General features: G+C 39.3%; 1 non-coding gene across 1 annotated transcript; it reads left to right on the top strand.

Moving 5' to 3' along the window:
- Positions 1–324: 324 nt before the first annotated feature.
- On the top strand, positions 325–432 carry LOC112719113 (small nucleolar RNA R71). The gene has a single exon (XR_003161428.1). It is a non-coding gene; the product is annotated as a small nucleolar RNA R71 (small nucleolar RNA).
- Positions 433–6,185: the final 5,753 nt, after the last annotated feature.

Raw genomic sequence — 6,185 nt, 5'->3', positions numbered from 1 at the left:
TTCCTTAGTACTGCTTGGTGCATTTTGCATTCCAGACAGACTTTGAGAAATCATATTGACTTGTTGAGTCAATATTTTATTCTGAGCCAATATGGCATTCAGAGTGTCAATCTCAAGAACTCCTTTCTTCTGACTAGTCCCATTGTTCACAGGATTTCTTTCAGAAGTGTACATGAATTGGTTATTTGCAACCATTTCAATCAGCTCTTGAGCTTCTGTAGGCGTCTTCTTCAAATGAAGAGAGCCTCCAGCAGAGCTATCCAAAGACATCTTGGATAGTTCAGAGAGACCATCATAGAAAATACCTATGATGCTCCATTCAGAAAGCATATCAGAAGGACACTTTCTGATTAATTGTTTGTATCTTTCCCAAGCTTCATAGAGGGATTCTCCTTCTTTCTGTCTAAAGGTTTGGACTTCCACTCTAAGCTTACTCAATTTTTGAGGTGGAAAGAACTTTGCCAAGAAGGCATTGACTAGCTTTTTCCAAGAGTCCAGGCTTTCTTTAGGTTGAGAGTCCAACCATGTTCTAGCTCTGTCTTTTACAGCAAAAGGGAATAGCATAAGTCTGTAGACCTCAGGGTCAACCCCATTAGTCTTGACAGTGTCAAAGATTTGCAAGAACACAGCTAAAAACTGATGAGGATCTTCCAATGGAAGTCCATGGAACTTGCAATTCTGTTGCATTAGAGAAACTAATTGAGGCTTAAGCTCAAAGTTGTTTGCTCCAATGGCAGGGATAGAGATGCTTCTCCCATAGAAGTCGGGAGTAGGTGCAGTAAAGTCACCCAGCACCTTCCTTGCATTGTTGGCATTGTTATTGTTTTCGGCTGCCATGAGTTCTTCTTCCTTGAAGAATTCGGTTAGGTCCTCTACAGAGAGTTGTGCCTTAGCTTCTCTTAGCTTTCGCTTCAAGGTCCTTTCAGGTTCAGGATCAGCCTCAACAAGAATGCCTTTGTCTCTGCTCCTGCTCATATGAAAGAGAAGAGAACAAGAAAATATGGAATCCTCTATGTCACAGTATAGAGATTCCTTGAAGTGTCAGAGGAAAAGAAAATGGAAGGCAGAAGTAGGAAATTCGAACTTATCAAGAAAGATGGAGTTCGAATTTTGCATTAAGGAATAGTGTTAGTCCATAAATAGAAAGATGTGAGAAGAAGTAATTTTCGAAAATCAAGTAAAGGATTTTGAAAACTTTTTTTTGAAAAGCACTAATTGATTTTCGAAAGAAGGGGAGCCTCGGAGCAGCGGATGAGTTGTCTCCACGTGACCTCAAGGTCACGGGTTCAAGCCGTGGAAACAGCCACTGATATAATTATCAGGTTAGGCTGCGTACATTACAACCTTGGTTGCGGCCCTTTCCCGGACCCTGCGTTAAACGCGGGACGCTTGTGCACCGGGTTGCCCTTTACTAATTGATTTTCGAAAATGAAAGTTGGAAAGAAGTAAAGTGATTTTTGAAAAAGATTTTGAAATTAGAAATTAAAAAGATTTGATTGAAAACTATTTTGAAAAAGATGTGGTTAAGAAGATATGATTGGTTTTTTTTTAAAAAAAAAGATGTGATTGAGAAGATATGATTTGAAAAACATTTTAAAAAGATTTGATTTTAAAAAAAATAATGACTTGGCTATCAAGAAAGGATATGATCCAAACATTAAACCTTTCTCAACAGAAAAGGCAACATACTTGAAATGTTGAATCAAATCATTAATTGATAGCAAGTATCTTTGAAAAAGGAAAGAAATTGATTTTGAAAACATATGATTGAAAAGATATGATTTGAAAAAGATTTGATTTTGAAAAACTTTGAAAACTTGAAAAAAAATTGCATTGAAAAACAGAATCTTCCCTCTTGTGCCATCCTGGCGTTAAACGCCCAGAATGGTGCACATTTTGGCGTTTAACGCCCAAAACACTACCTTTTTGGGCATTAAACGCCCAACCAGGTACCCTGGCTGGCGTTTAAACGCCAGTCTGTCCTTCTTCACTGGGCGTTTTGAACGCCCAGCTTTTTCTGTATAATTCCTCTGCAGTATGCTCTGAATCTTCAATTCTCTGTATTATTGACTTGAAAAGACACAAATTAAAAATATTTTTGGATTTTTAATAATCAAAATGCAACAAGAATCAAATAACAATGCATGCAGGATGGTGGACGAAATTGTGATTCGCGTTCTTTGGATTTTGAATGAAAACTTTATTATGGCACTGGTTGAATTCACAACTCCGTTCAACTAACCAGCAAGTGTACTGGGTCGTCCAAGTAATAAACCTTACGTGAGTAAGGGTCGAATCTACAGAGATTGTTGGTATGAAGCAAGCTATGGTCACCTTGTAAATCTCAGTTAGGCAGAATAAAGGGCAATTGTGATTATTGGAATAAATAATAAATAAAAAGGAATAATAAAAGGGATAGAATACTTATGCAGATTCATTGGTGGGAATTTCAGATAAGCGGATGGAGATGCTGTAGAGCCCAAGGACGCCTGCTCTCCTACTGCTTCTACTCAATCCTTCTTACTCCTTTCCATGGCAAGCTTTGTATAGGGGTTCACCATCAACTGTGGCTACTTTCATCCTCTCGGGAAAATGATCCTATGCGGTTGTCAGTCGCACGGCTAATCGTCTGGAGGCATCACCCATGGCTGATGGCTACATCCCATCCTCGCAGTGAAAACTAATGCTCACGCACTCTGTCACAGTACGGCTAATCACTGGTTGGTTCCCGCTCCTACTGGAATAGAATCCATTGATTCTTTTGCATCTGTCACTAACGCCCAGCAGGTTACAAGTTTGAAGCACGTCACAGTCATTCATTACCGGAATCCTACTCGGAATACCACAGACAAGGTTAGACTTTTCGGATTCCCAGGATCCTACTCGGAATACCACAGACAAGGTGAGACTTTCCGGATCCTCATAAATGCCGCCATCTATCTAGCTTATACCACGAAGATTCTGTTGGGGAATCTAAGAGATACACATTCAAGCTTTGTTGCATGTAGAACGGAAGTGGTTGTCAATCACGCGCGTTCATAAGTGAGAATGATAATGAGGGTAATCTAACTCATAACATTCATCATGTTCTTGGGTACGAATGAATATCTTGGAATAAAAATAAGAGAGATTTGAATAAAAGAAAATAGAACTTCATTAATACTTGAGGTACAGCAGAGCTCCACACCCTTAATCTATGGTGTGCAGAAACTCCACCGTTGAAAATACATAAGTGAAAGGTTCAGGCATGGCCGAATGGCCAGCCCCCTAAAACGTGATCAATGATCTCCCAGGATGAAGAATAAAACAAAACTGAGACCAAAGATGAAACGTGGTCAAAAGACATCTGATACAATAGATAAATGTTCTATATATAGTTAGACTAGCTCCTAGGGTTTACATGAGTAAGTAATTGATGCATAAATCCACTTCCGGGGCCCACTTGGTGTATGCTTGGGCTGAGCTTGATTAATCCACGAGCTGAGGCATTTCCTGGAGTTGAACTCCGAGTTATGACGTGTTTTGGGCGTTCAACTCCGGATCATGACGTTTTTCTGGCGTTTAACTCCAGACAGCAGCGTGTACTTGGCGTTCAACGCCAAGTTACGTCGTCATTCTTCGAATAAAGTATGGACTATTATATATTGCTGGAAAGCCCTGAATGTCTACTTTCCAACGCCATTGAGAGCGCGCCAATTGGAGTTCTGTAGCTCCAGAAAATCCATTTTGAGTGCAGGGAGGTCAGATTCCAACAGCATCAGCAGTCCTTTTGTCAGCCTTCTTCAGAGTTTTGCTCAAATCCCTCAATTTCAGTCAAAATTTACCTGAAATCACAGAAAAATACACAAACTCATAGTAAAGTCCAGAAATGTGAATTTAACATAAAAACTAGTGAAAACATCCCTAAAAGTAGCTTAAACTATATAAAAACAATGCCAAAAAGCGTATAAATTATCCGCTCATCACAACACCAAACTTAAATTGTTGCTTGTCCCCAAGCAACTGAAAATCAAATAGGATAAAAGAAGAGAATATACTATAAATTCCAGAATATCAATGAATATTAATTTAATTAGATGAGCGGGACTTGTAGCTTTTTGCTTCTGAACAGTTTTGGCATCTCACTTTTTCCTTTGTAGTTTAGAGTGATTGGCTTCTCTAGGAACTTAGAATTTCAGATAGTGTTATTGACTTTCCTAGTTAGGCATGTTGATTCTTGAACACAGCTATTTTATGAGTCTTGGCTGTGGCCCTAAGCACTTTGTCTTCCAGTATTACCACCGGATACACAAATGCCACAGACACATAACTGGGTGAACCTTTTCAGATTGTGACTCAGCTTTGCTAAAGTCCCCAGTTAGTGGTGTCCAGAGCTCTTAAGCACACTCTTTTGGATCACGACTTTAATCATTCAGTCTCAAGCTTTTCACTTGGACCTTCATGACACAAGCACATGGTTAGGGACAGCTTGATTTAGCCGCTTAGGCCTGGATTTAATTTCCTTAGGCCCTCCTATCCATTGATGCTCAAAGCCTTGGATCCTTTTTACCCTTGCCTTTTGGTTTTAAGGGCTATTGGCTTTTTCTACTGCTCCTTCTTTTTCTTTCTCTATTTTTTTTTTCGCCACTTTTTTTTTTCGCAAGCTTTCTTTTTCACTGCTTTTTCTTGCTTCAAGAATCAATTTCATGATTTTTCAGATCATCAATAACATTTCTCTTTGTTCATCATTCTTTCAAGAGCCAACAATTTTAACACTCATAAACAACAAGATCAAAAATATGCACTGTTCAAGCATTCATTCAGAAAACAAAAAGTATTGCCACCATATCAATATAATTAAATTAAATTCAAGGATAAATTCGAAATTCATGTACTTCTTGTTCTTTTAAATTAAAACATTTTTTATTTAAGAGAGGTGAAGGATTCATGGAATTATTCATAATCTTTAAGGCATGGTTACATACTAATGATCATGAAGTAAAGACACAAAACATAGATAAACACAATATTAAAAACGAAAAACAGAAAGAAAATAAAGAACAAGGAATGAATCCACCTTTAGTGGCGTCTTCTTCTTGAAGGACCAATGATGTTCTTCAACTCTTCTATGTCCCTTCCTTGCCTTTGTTGCTCCTCCCTCATTGCTCTTTAATCTTCTCTTATTTCTTGGAGAATGATGGAGTGCTCATGATGTTCCACCCTTAATTGCTTCCAATATTTGTGTGGAGGACAACTTATCCCCTGAGGTATCTCAGGGATCTCTTGATTTGCAGCCACATGTTCTAACCAACTGAGCTATTCCAGCTTATATATAAGTCTTTCCATCTCCCAAGACTCAGAGGTGGAAGCTTTTGTCTTTCCTTTGAGGTTTCTTTGGCCTTAGGTGCCATTAATGGTAATGGAAAAGCAAAAAGCTATGCTTTTACCACACCAAACTTAAAATATTGCTCGCCCTTGAGCAAGAAAAGAAAGAAGAGAAGAAGAAGAAGATGAAGGTGAGTGAGGGGAGATGGATTCGGCTATATGGGTGGGGTTGGGTGGGAAAGAGGAGGTTGATGTGAATGGTGAATGGGGTGATTGGGAAGAGGATTTGAGGTGATTGATGAAGAAGATTGGGAATTGTGACATGAGGAATTCAAATCACAAAAATAGGATTAGGAGGGAAGGTGGGAATATGGTAGGTGGGGATCCTGTGGGGTCCACAGATCCTGAGGTGAAAAGAAATACCATTCCTTCACCATATAGGCATGAAAAATGCCTTCATGCATCATTCTGGCGTTCAAACGCCCATTGGTGCATGTTCTGGGCGTTCAACGCCCATGTGATGCATGTTTCTGGCGTTGAACGCCAGTTTCATGCTTGTTCCTGGCGTTCAGCGCCAGTTTGTCCTCTCTGTGCACCATCCTGGCGTTTAACGCCAGGTTGTTGCTTGTTTTGGGCGTTCAACGCCAGAATGGTGCTCTGTTCTAGCGTTAAACGCCAGCCAGATGCACCTTCTGGGCATTGAACGCCAGCCCGTGCGTCCTCCAGGGTGAAAAATTTTTTTCTTCTGTTTTTGACTCTGTTTTTAATTTTTTTGATTTTTTCGTGACTCCTCATGATCATGTACCTAATTAAACACAAAAATAACACTAAAACAAAATAAAATAAAATTAGATAAATAAAATTGGGTTGCCTCCCAACAA

This window comes from Arachis hypogaea, chromosome 10 (genome assembly GCF_003086295.3).
Source record: "Arachis hypogaea cultivar Tifrunner chromosome 10, arahy.Tifrunner.gnm2.J5K5, whole genome shotgun sequence".
In the NCBI taxonomy this organism is placed as follows: domain Eukaryota; kingdom Viridiplantae; phylum Streptophyta; class Magnoliopsida; order Fabales; family Fabaceae; genus Arachis; species Arachis hypogaea.
The sequence above is the reverse complement of the archived record's forward strand: the minus strand, read 5'-3'. Positions and strand labels throughout refer to the sequence as shown.